General features: G+C 44.8%; 1 pseudogene; it reads left to right on the top strand.

Annotated features, from left to right (window-relative positions):
• The first annotated feature begins 3,359 nt into the window (after positions 1-3,359).
• LOC147114302 (protocadherin alpha-C2 pseudogene) lies at positions 3,360-5,450 on the top strand (annotated as a pseudogene).
• Positions 5,451-13,126: the final 7,676 nt, after the last annotated feature.

Genomic DNA, 13,126 nt, shown 5'->3' with positions numbered 1-13,126 from the left:
AATCTAGAAAAAACACTCAGAGGTACCTGACAGAGGTCTTTAGAATTATGCAGGTGTTCGATAGAGCGGACGAACAGAACATGTGTCCACTTGCACGGGAGTCTAAAAGTAGGGGGCATACATGTAAGCCAGCCATTAATAAATCCAATAAGGAATTCAGGCGATACCTCTTTACTCAGAGAGTGTTAAGAATGTAGAACTCACTATCACATGGATTAGCACAGATGTATTTAAGGGGAAGCTAGATAAGTACACGAGGACACAGGAATAGAAGGATATGTTGATAGGCTGAGATGAAATCAGGTGGAAGGAGGCTCGTGGGGAGCATAAACACTGGCATAAAACTGCTGGGACGAATGGCCTGTTTGTGTCCGGTTAAAATCTATATAATCATAGTTATTAATTTTTAGAGGGGGTAACAACGTTGTGCATATTGGATTGTGATCAGGACAGGGAGCAGGCGTGCAGGCAATGGTGAGCATTAATATTAAATAATTTACTTGGACAAGTAGGTATCACATAAGTTCAAAAGTAAGTGTGTGCTTATTACCTGCAAACTAAAGAATGTGGGCCTTAAGTTGGTCTGCTCCACTTATAGGTAGCCTTTGGCGAATCAGTTCATGTGTAACATTATACGGTTATATCAGTAGCTGGCGTGCTATGGCATTCTCAACGTGTAACTATTATTAAAATAATTTAATGGAATTTATAGCTCTGTCTCTGTTGCGAGCGTTTCATATTGGTAACGGTATCATGGGAGGGATTCATTGTTGTCTCTCTTTATTTGGTTTCGGGAATGGTGTACAAATCTGCAACTCTGGATCAGTGGGAATGGCGATTCAAAAGACGCTGAGTCGTCTCTATTTAGGGGAAGTGGCTGAAGGATGTTGGGCCCAGAATTTATCCAGAGATTGAAATAATTTAAATTGGTAATCAGGTTTAAGAACTTTCATTTTTCCTCATGGTGTTTGCAATTGTCCCATTACAGTCCCTTGAATATGTTCTGAAAAGTGAACTAATTACTGTCGGCAACAAGATGTAACAAGATGATAAACATGCCCTGCCCCCTGCTTCCAGAGTGAGAGACATGTGATCGTTTATGGCTATCAGACATTTGGAGAAAAAATATGCCTTCAAGGCTCCATTGTGTAAAAGGACAGAACAATGATCATTGATAGAGTCCAAGAAATATCCAGAGAAAATGTTTACGAGAGATATCGATTACCAGGCTCCCGTCGATACATAGTGATACAAGCGAAGGAAAAGAGAAACACTGAAAGAAATGACGAAAGAAAGAAAGATGGATGTGTGGCAGAGACAGACAGGCACACAAAGAGAAAGACAAAGTTGTGAGAAACTTGCAAAGAGAATACGAAACATAACGAAGGGAAACCTAAGGACAGATTACGGAGCATAGGAAGAGAATTTATATCATATAGGAGAAGGTTTCATTGAACTACGTCTGAACTAAATTTGCCAGTGCAGGACCACAATAGTAATTAACGTGCCCATGAATAACAAGTAGTTGATGAAGAAAGCGATTCTTGAGAAATTATTCAATGCACAGCCGTGTTCTTTTCTTTTCAAAGGAGATCGTAAAATGTCCTTATTTTGCGCTCAGCTATATGGCGTTTAGAATAATGAATGCAATTGTACAGTTGAAATGTGATTTGGTAATGCGATTTCTTGCATGGCATGACCAATTTCATTCTCGAAACTTGGAAGGCAATAAGGCCCCCGCATTTCCAGCAGAGGGCAGCTCTGTCCGCATAGCTCATGCTTTTTCTCTCCGTTTTTTTCAAGGCGACAAGGATATAATGTTGTCTCTAGGTAATGAATAATGCTTACAATCCATATAACTGGTGCCAACATTACGCATTCCCAGCTGAGCTACAAAATAGATAGCTGCAGATTTATCTCAGTTAAAGCCGAAAAACAGGCCTTAGTCCCTATCTCATAGCAGCATCAAATTTGAGAATATTTCAATATTTAGTTCTTGACACCAACCATCCTTTTGATGGAGCCCAGCAAAGTCATGGAAATAATGGTAGTTTTGCCAGGTGGGTCATTTCGGAATGTGAACGCTTGTGAGATTTAGCTCACAAAATATACAAAGTAATCGATTTACATTCCTGGAATCTGGGATGATTTTGAACTAATCCAGGTGTGAAAGAAAAGTGTGTTGATCTACCATCATCAAATCCTTTATGAGCTTACATTTTAAATGTAGTTGGGGACATAACAGCATTGTTGATGTAAATAAGTCATGCGTGAATACAAAAAGAGAAAGAAGTACATATTTTACATTTCAAGTGACAATATTACGAATCAGATTTTCTCCATAGATAAGAAATAATGAGGCACGTTCATCAGCAGAGATCAGTTCTTTCTGTACGCATAGAATTCAACAATGCTGTCTGATGACATGGAGCAGGCATTTAATTTCCAAGGATGTAACCTGTGAATGTCGATTAAAGGTGAAAGGACACTTGCAGATTGTATTATTAAATCATTTTGAAAACTTTATTTTAAACAAGCATTTCTAATAAACTTCCATAAGCAGATGTTTGATGCGGATCTATGTGGTCAACGTTTATTTGCGTAGATTTCTAGAAAATAAATAATGGATATTTAAGGTCATCAACTGTACATATCTAACATTTATACACATTTACTTTTTTATATATAAGGATTTAAAAAATAAGATTAGAATACATGTCCTGGGTTTTTATTGAACACTTTTAAATATCACACTTCATTCGTATATAGCTTAGAAACAAGCCTGCTTTAAGAAAAGGTTGGTGCAGTTATTGGTTGAGGCTCTTTGTGTCGCTGTCTACCAATGAGGAACAGAGAGGCGGTGAGAGATCTACACCCATCCTCATCATCAAATTCAGACAAGAACCGAAGGAAAAGGGACAGAAGTGCCTGCGTTTACTCCGTGCGGCCATGTTTAGAAGGATCGCTCAGTTCGCGATTGAGCATTTCTTGGTTTACAAGACATATATTGTGGTGGGAGAAAACAGTGATTGAAACGATTGTCAGACATTCCGATATATGCCGAAGAAAATACAGAGCAATGGCGAGTACACTCAGCGGCGGGGCATATTTTATGTTCCTCCTTTGTGTCTCGGACCTGGTTTTCGGACAAATTCGCTACTCTATTCCCGAGGAACTGGAGATTGGTACCTTTGTTGGAAACATTGCTGAAGATTTAAGGATGAGCGTCCGGGAATTAACAGCTCGGAAGTTTCAGCTGCAGTCTGGTGAAGGAAAACAATATTTCGAGGTAAATATTGAAAACGGGATTTTGTTTGTTAAACAAAGAATCGACCTGTTCCATGTCTTTGGAACTCGCAATGGAAAATCCTTCCGAAATATTTCGTATTGAAGTGGAGATATTAGACGTAAACGATAATTCGCCGATTTTCCCGACAAGTATATTTTCATTGCAGTTCTCTGAGCTGCTGACACAGGGATCGAGCTTCCCTCTCCAGGGCGCGCACGATCCGGACGTGGGCACAAACAATATTGCCACTTACCAGATTAGTTCAAATGACCACTTCGGCCTCAAAATGGAGACAACAACCGATGGTAGAAAAATCGCTGAATTGTTGTTGGAGAAACCCCTGGACCGCGAACAACAATCATCCTTTGCGCTGGTGCTGACGGCTGTTGATGGTGGGATCCCGCACAGATCTGGCACAGCTCAGATTATCATCACTGTAGCCAACATTAATGATAACGCCCCTGTATTTGATCATAAAATATACAGAACAAGTGTGTTAGAAAACGCACCCAAAGGTACCTGGCTAATGAAACTACACGCAGCTGATTTAGACGAAGGCGCAAACGCTGAATTCAAATATTCGTTTAGTAATTACGCTTCACAAAGAGTGCGCGAGTTGTTTAATTTGGACGCAGAAACTGGAGAGATCAGAGTTCAAGGTTTAATAGATTTTGAAAAATCAGATGTTTATGAGATGGCCGTACAGGCTGTGGACAGCGGTGCACACGTGGGACATGCCAAGGTATTGGTCAGAATAATTGACGTGAATGATAACGCCCCCGAGATAAAGCTGAACTCCGTAAAGAAAATGGTACCCGAGGATGCGGCTCTGGGTTCTCTGATCGCCGTCTTCAGTGTCACGGATCAAGATTCTGGGGAGAACGGCCACGTTCGATGTCGGATTCCAATGAATGTGCCATTCAAACTTCAAACGTCTTTGAAAAATCATTACCAGTTGGTAACCTCTGATGTGCTGGATCGCGAAATTTTGACTCTGTACAACATATCAATTTCAGCCTGGGATGCTGGGTCACCCTCTCTTGCTACAAATAAAACCATCGTCGTTTCCATTTCTGATATAAATGACAATGTTCCCCGATTTACGCAGTCATCATATAACCTGTATCTGCTGGAGAACAATACCCCTGGTGCATCAATTTTTTCTGTTACCGCTTTGGATCCTGATGTAGACAAGAATGGAGACGTCTCCTATTCCATTCTGGAGAATCAGATGCAAGACGTAACTGTGAATGCTTACTTTACTGTTAACTCGAAAAGTGACAGCCTTTACGCGCTGCGTTCCTTCGACTATGAGCAGTTGAAGAATTTTCAAATCACAGTTCAAGCTCAGGATGTTGGATCCCCACCACTGAGCAGCACTGCAATGGTGAGCATTGTTATCTTGGATCAAAATGACAATGCTCTAGTTATAATTTCACCATTAGGTTGGAACAGTTCAGAAGCAGTGGACATTGCATCCCGCTCAACATATCCTGGATACTTGGTCACCAAGGTAATGGCTAATGATGCAGATTCCGGTCAGAACGCACGGCTTTCCTACGAACTGATTGAGGCCACCGAACGAAGTCTGTTCACTGTGGCACTTTACTCCGGAGAAGTGAGAATAACCAGAAGCTTTAACGAACAAGACAGCACCGCACAAAGATTGGTTGTCCTGGTGAAGGACAATGGACAACCGAGTCTGTCAAGTACGGTCACAATCCTCGTTTCAATCCCCGCGAACGTTACTGAAAACCCTTTAGAACATATAGACCATCCCAGGCACGCTGAATATTTCTCGGATCTCAATATATATTTAATTATAATTTTTGGATCTACAAGCGTCATATTTCTTCTAACCATAATCCTGCTGGTCGTGCTGAAGTGTAAGCAAGACCGAAATAACCTGGGTTACCACAGCCCTGCAAATTACTGTTGTTGCATGCGGAGGAATTTGAACGATGTCTTTAATCGGAGACCTGCACCAAACGAATCTTTAAATTATTATGCAGCTGGTCAGACGCTCCCTGTTTCCGATACTTATCGTTACACAGTTCGCTTATCGCCAGAATCCTCCAAGAGTGATTTTTTGTTTCTAAAAGCCTGCCATCCTACATTGCCTCTGAGTGAGATCACAGTCGGTGACACCAGTGTGAGGTAACGCACTAGAAAGCCAATTTATATTGCGACTGCTTGGTACTGCACTTCCAAGACGAACTGATATATGTCGCAATATAAGTCAAGATTGATCTTCGTGTATGTTAATCATCAACAGGAGCAGCTAACTTCTGTCGTGATGAAAATTATAGTAATGCCTGTCTGAAATTGACCATTTTGACATTTCGTGCGCAGTATCTACATTACTATCCTTTGACTAACTTACGATTTTCCAGTGTTTATCATTGCCTGGCCGAAAATATTGACTTATACTTGTAAAGCACCATCCTATAGCAACATTGTTCGGCAGAAAGTGTAACGCAATAAAATCTTTCATTTCACGTTTGATTACGAATACAACTTTATTTGTTTGGAAAACACATTTCTGTTGAAGTATTGGCCACTATGCGTAGACTTCTTACATTTAATATTTTACAATATGCCAAAGAGAATCGCACATACAAAATTATTGTAATAATCAGTAGGAAATAACATTAATTGTGACAATGGCTTCTGACTAGATATTAATGCATATTGGAGCAATTATGCATACTCACTACTTGAATTATCTATCTATCTATATATATAAATTGGTCGATCTGTCTGTCTGTCATTCTGTCATTCTGTCATTCTGTCTGTCATCGCCTGTGCGTCTGTCGGGCTATGCGCTCGAAAGTTACAGGGCGTACCTACGCGCGCGTTACCTCCAAAGAAAGCTTACGCTTCTGAGACGGTTTTAAGCGTATTTACGTTTCGGCCGGGCTAAAATCGCGCCCGTGGTATCCCAAAAACCTTCAACGTTCCGCTCATTAGCATCTCATTATCCGCTCATTAGCGACAGAGTGACCTCGAGCTCGACCAATCGTACGCCGGGTTGCTGGCGTGTGCCGCCAGGCCAATCGGTGCGTGTGTGGCCGGGCCTTATCGTTCTGAACCGAGGTGAGTCGCCGCCACCTTGATTCCAAACTTTTCCTTTCTTTTTCCCGCTTTCTACGTCTTAAAAAAAAACGTTGCTTTTAAAACACATATTGTTTTTAAAAAAAATGATTTAGAATGTAATTAACTTATCTATTCTCATTAATTTTCCTACCTTTCCCCGTTTTTCCAGGTAGGCCTAGAAGCCTCGGCGTCTCCTCCGCACCCACGCCCGAGCTAGGCACCTCCCCGGCCCCACTCGAAGGCTGGAGGGCCGAGCCTCAGCCCAGCGCCGCTAGGGTGCGCGCGCAGCAGGAGCTGAGACGCGGCATCTCTCTCTGGCTCGGCCGGGGGGCGGGGCTTGCTGAGCGTCAAGCGTTACCCTGGCAACCGGGCCCGCCGGCCGTCTCGCACAGCCGCAATCGGCGGTCTTCACCTGGCGGGGGGGGGGGGGGGGGGGCCGCGATCCTCGGGGGGGGGGGGGCCGCGACCCTCGGGGGGGGGGGGGGGGGGCCGCAACCCTCGGGGGGGGGGGGCGCGCGCGCAGCAGGAGCAGCTGAGACGTGGCGTCTCTCTCTCTGGCTCGGCCGGGTGGCGGGGCTTGGTCAGCGTCACAGTTACCCTGGCAACCGGGCCCTCCGGCCGTCCTCGCACAGCCGCAATGTTGAAGCCAGCTCGGGAGGGCCGGTGCTCGGAAGATCGCGCCTCCGGAGTTCGGTGCTTGGTTGGTGGGGGGGGCGAGCCTCGGGGGTGGGTGGGTGGTGGGCGAGCCTTGGGGGTGGGGGTGGGTGGTGGGCGAGCCTCGGGGGTGGGGGGTGCGAGTCTCGGGTGGGCCAACCTCTGGAGTTCGGGGGGGTGGGGATCAGGGGGGCTCGGGAGTGTTTTGGGGGGACGGGGATCAGGGGGGCTCGTGGACTCTCCCTCTTCCCCCTCCCCTCCCCCCCCCTCCTCTCTCCTCCACCCCTCCTCCCTCCCCCCCTCCTCCCCTCCCTCCCCCTCCTGCCCCTTCTTCCCCCCCTCCTCTCTCCTCCTCCCCCCCCCCTCCCCCTCCCCCTCCCCCCCCCGCCCTCCCTTCCCCGCCCTCCCCTCCCACCCTCCCCCCTCCACCCCCCCTCCCCCTCCAACCCCCCTCCGCTCATACCCCCTCCCCTCCCCTCCCCCCTCCCCCTCCACCTCCCCCTCCCCCCCTCCCCTCCCCCCTCCCCTCCCCTCCCCCCCCCTCCCCTCCCCCCTCCCCTCCCTTCCCCCTTCCCCCTCACCACCCCCTCCCCCCCTCCCCCTCTCCCCTCCCCCCTCCCCCTCCCCTCCCCCCCCTCCCCTCCCCTCCCGTCCCTCTCTTCCCCCCAGTCGATCTCTCTGTTCCACCCAGTCGCTCTCTCTTCCCCCCAGTCGCTCTCTCTTTTCCCCCCAGTCGCTTTCTCTCTTCCCCCCAGTCGCTCTCTCTCTTCCCCCCAGTCGCTCTCTCGCTTCCCCCCAGTCGCTCTCTCTCTCTCTTCCAACAACAACATGCCCTCGAAAAAGCCTCGGCACCGCCGGGCACTTCAGCTAGTCTATATATATAAAGCAGTTGGTTTGTCTGTCCGTCTGTCTGTCTGTCCACTATACACTCAAAAGTTGCAGAGCGTACCTACACATATTTTATATCAAAAGAAAGGTTATGATCAGGGGAGTGTCATAGGTGTAGTTACTTTTTGGTCAGACAAACATTCTTCGGACAGTATACAAAAAACATTCAAAAATCCGCTCATTAGTGGTTGACCAATCCTACTGCGCATTAGCATTGAGTGACGTGATGGTTGACCAATCCTACAGTTCAGTGACCTGATGGTTGACCAATCGGTGCATCACAGGGGGCGTTTCATTCCGTGTGTGGGCGAGCCTAATCCTGCAGCCTCCCGAAACATCGCTGCCATTTTTTAAATACCGGCAGCGACAGCACCAGCACAACAAACCCCCACATTGCGGCTCTGGCATAGTATCCTGCTCCCGGCCCACGGGAGCAGGAGGTGAGTTGGGCTCACTTGGGCCGGGCCGGCCCTGACAACCGCTTGGCCCGAGACACAGAGCGGGGGAGCGGCAGCGGCCGGCCATCAACCGCGTAGCCCTGTAAACTGCCGTTCCACAAAAAAGCCTAGGCAACACCGGGCCCCCCCAGCTAGTATCATATAATTGCGTTAGGCCCACTCGAAATGCGCATGCAATTACTATATACTCAAAAATGCTTCAAATAATAATGATGCCTAGGGAAGGAACAGGAAGTGATATTAAACAGTGAATTGTTAGAACATGTAATTATTTGCGAGTGGATGTAACTGAGGCAGAGATCATTGAATCACTTAAGAGAAAAGTGGACTAACATTTTACACAGAAGAACTATAGTGCTATTTGGGAGGAGTAGGGTAATCGCATTAATGTCTCTTTACCTAATAAGCTGTGTCTGCAAGCTGGAAGGTACCAGAAGTTGTTGCACCTTGACCGTAGCTGTCAGCTTCCTTAAGCTGGACGTGTGTACTCTTGAATAGGCTACCAACTGTGCCGCTACTTAAGCCTTGAAAAGTACCGCCTATGCAAATCTTGTTACATCTGTTAATCAGTTCATTATGCGAAGAACAGTTACAGAACAAAACCTAAATGGGTGAAATTTTAGAGCTAGCAATGGCCCTCCACAAGGGGTATTGTTTCCTTACCATCTGCCTGTATTCGTTTCGCAGATGTCATCTATCTAACTGAAGGTGTACCACTTCCTTATCACCCAACTACAATCCTTCCACAGACGTGGCTGTGTAAGATTGTTGTTGCAACTACCAGTTCCTTTAGTATATGCTCTTCGCCCCATTAGATGTAATGCTTCAGGAATTAATTGGATTTATAAACTTCTTTAAATTTGTAGTTAAACCATATAGCCTTGACCCTTATCTAGACAGCAGAATGATGCAGATGTCCTTCCCCAACATCCCTTCCTGTGCAGGGCATATTAAGTTGTTGCCTCGTTAGCCATCATAAAGATATGACATTTCTTCTGGTTCCATAAGAAGCTGGAAAGATGGATAGTATATATGTAGCCATGCTGTCTCACACACACAGGTTCTGGATAATCTCCAGGCCTTTGTACGTGTGTCTGGGGTGGTTTATATTTTAAGGTCAGCTATAATTCAAGTATTTCTGGCCAGCATAGTGCTCAAATGGAGCATCTTCTAACAGCCTCAGCCGTGTCTCAGTTGATAGCGCCCTCGCCTCTCAGTCGAGAAGGTTTTGGGTTTATAGTCCCACTCCAGGTACTTGAACACGAAAATCTAGGCTGACACTCCACTTCAATACTGAAGGAGTGCTGCACCGGTGGAGGTGCTGTCCTTTCGGATGAGCCGTTAAACAGAGCCCCCGTCTGCTCTCTCAGGTGGATGTATAAGATCCCATGGCAGTATATCGAAGATAAGCAGCGGAGTTATCCCCAGTGTCCTGCCCAATATATATCCCTCAATCAACATCACTAAAACAAATTATCTGGTCATAAATCCAACCTGCTATTACAGTGATTACACTCTTAGTCTGGTCTTCTATCATAGTAAAATTACAAAGCCACATTTAAATAAATATGAACGTCAACGCCTGAAATGTATAGGAAGGAATAATGAGAGAATGAATAATAATGATAGCAGGAATAATAATAAAGTTGTAGCGTATGTCGGAGGACTGACTTTAATCTGGAGTAACAGAACTGACAACTGGGAGAAAAGAGTCTTGCACGCCTCCTCTTTGATACGCTGACCGCATTGGATTGTAAATGCAGTTAAGTCTCAAGCTAAATATAAAACATCTCAAGGGTGGTGAATTAGATCTCCTGGCCAATTTTTCAATGCATTTGACTGTTAATATTGTGCAGAATCTGCCTTCTCAAGTTTCACGGTAAATGCTCTGCACATCAGATTAAGCATGCTCTGTTCTGGATAGAATAATTCAACTGTAAGCCAAGCAGTGCACACAGTGTTAAGATTTTAGGCTACTCACAAACGTTCACCGCAGGGAAGATTCAAGGACCAGGAAATAGGGACACGTCTGATTAAAGACATTTATAAATAAACACACTGATAGAACCCACTGCATATAATGCGCGTGAGATCGACGTCAAATATAGTCACACATATATATAACTGATCAGTGCTGGTGAGCTGGCTTCTCCGAACCAAAAATAGTAGGTCGGAGTCAACGTATACAGATTTCCTGAAGTACAACACAGTACCCTTCACTTACTGGCTAATTACTGGTTGCAATACACCTGAGTACATGTTGTTGACAGGCCAGCTTGATTAGTGATTAAATCAGCTGTTAGCAATCATTCTAAGACATTTAGGGGTATTTCAATGATTCCTGTATCATTCTCTGCTAAATCATGAACATTAATCCTATTTCCCATTGAAGTCATTTTAAAAGGTATACTATTTACTACTAAAGTGAATCTATTTTCTGTCCAAAATTATTTAACGTTAACACACTAAAATGCTTCGACCAATTCAAACATCTAATGAGTGGAAATTAAGTTTCCCTGTAGACTTTAATGCCTTATATCTTTTGATAATTAGTGTAAAATGCACGTATCCCCTATCCACACTGCCCAGGCGTCTCCCAGATATTCTAGTGTCCCTCCAATAATCAACGTTCCATCACACACTCTCACCGCGACTTGGATTCAGACCATGATACATCTGGGTGATTCTCTGTGTCCGAAATGTGTTTTAACTTAACATAATCTCTACAATGATCCTATCTTAATATCCGTATATAATGCTAGCTAGCTTCTCTATTTGATCTATACGTATCTGATCTTATACACAGGACACTGCCAGGCTGAAACCCAAACTGCTGCTACCGACCGATAACCGTGACTTCCAGTTAAGCTGTATAATTGCTATACAGCGGCACACTTTGATAATTTAACGACTGGCTTATAATGTACAATAGTGTGTTGAAAAATTATTGAATGTATTGGTGTGCTAGTCTTTTCCAATATGATTAGCAGAATGTAAAGTCGCGTAGTTTTGCGCTCAGCATTGTAGTGCTTAGGGTTAAAATAACAATAGAACAATAGATAAAAGGACTGAATTTTGTATTTTCCTGCATCGGATTATCACTATTTTTATAGAAACTTGGAAGGCAATAAGGCCCTTGCATTTCCAGCAGATGGAAGCTCTATCTGTGTAGCTTAATGATTTTTTTCTCACTTATTGTCATCAACTCGATTAGGGTAAAATGTTGCCACTACGCAATGAAGACAGCTCCCAATCGCCATACATGGTACCAGAATTACGCAATCCCAACTGAGGTGCAAAAGAGATAGCCGCAGAGTTATTTTAGCTTCAGACGAAAATAGAGCTTAACTGCCTCTTTATAGCAACATCAAATATGAAACCAGTGCGACATTTTCTTTTTTGACACCAAGCGTCCTTGTGGCCCTATTGACGGAGCATGGCAAATTCATGGAAGCAGTGATAATTTAGCGCTGCGTGACATTTCCCACTATGGAAGTTTGTGAAATTTAGCTCCAAAAATAGACAGGAGAATGGACTTTTATTCATTGAATTCGGGCTGTTAGTCGTAATGAAAATGATAATTATGCCTGCCTAAAGTTGCCACTTTCTTTGATTTCCTGCTTAATACCTACTTTGCTATCCCTTGAATAACTTATGAGTTTCCATTTTTTGTCATGCTTGGAAGAAAAGCAAAAAAAAACGCCAGTATTTGTAAAGCATCACGTCATACATAGCAGCACTTTTCGCAGAGAACATTACGAAATAAAACTTTTCTAAGCGCCATAATTTTAAAGCAACAGCCAGCGGATACAGTTATGCAAATCCCACCACGGCAGCTGGGGAATTTAAATTGAAATAATTAATTTTGGAATTAAAAAGCTAGGCTGGAATTTTCAAACGGAAGACCGTGCGGGTTTGGGAGTGGGTCAGCAGTTAAAAGAGTTGAAATTGATAGCGCGTCAGGAACCCACCCAGCGAGCCGACTTCCACATGTAACTACACCAGAGGCGATACCCCCAACACAGGGTATACAGGCACAGGATGAACTTTCTGGACATGACAAAACAACAGTGCTTCAGGAGGCTCAGGCTATCATGCCAGATTGTGGCAGACATTTGTAGCTCACATAGAAACCGAAGAAAGGAACAGATGTAGGCCATTCGGCCCCTCGAGCCTGCTCTGCCATTCAATGAGATCATGGCTGATCATCCAAATATAGTAACCTGTCCCTGCCTTCTCTCCCTATCCCTTGATCCCTTTAGCCTTAAGAAATATATCTAACTCCTTCTTGAATATATTAATGAATTGGCCTCTACTGCCTTATGTGGTAGAGAATTCCACAGGTTCACCACTCTCTGGGTTAAGAAATTCCTCCTCATCTCTGTCCTAAATGGCTTACCCCTTATCCTTATTACTGGGAGAATACCTACTGACCAGATGACCTGGTGCACACGCCTTACCTGTGGCTGTCAAAGTCACCACCATGCTCAATGCCTTTGCTTCAGGCTCCTTCCAGTTCCTGCAGGAGGCTTTTGCAGGATCTCGCAGTTGGCCGCCCACAAATGCATCACCCAGGTGATCGATGCTATGTTTCACAAGTCAATCACTTATGTAAACGTTGCCACTGATGAAACCAGTGTTAATGAGCGGGTGCTGGGCTTTGTGCCTCTGGCTGGATTCCCTCGGGGATCATCGACTGCACACATGTGGGCAGCAAGGCACCCCCACATCACTCAGGATT

The sequence above is a fragment of the Somniosus microcephalus genome, chromosome 8 (assembly GCF_052327205.1).
Source record: "Somniosus microcephalus isolate GS21.2 chromosome 8, FLI_Smic_1.0, whole genome shotgun sequence".
NCBI classification, from domain to species: Eukaryota; Metazoa; Chordata; class Chondrichthyes; order Squaliformes; family Somniosidae; genus Somniosus; species Somniosus microcephalus.
This window is presented reverse-complemented; position numbering and strand designations above follow the sequence as displayed.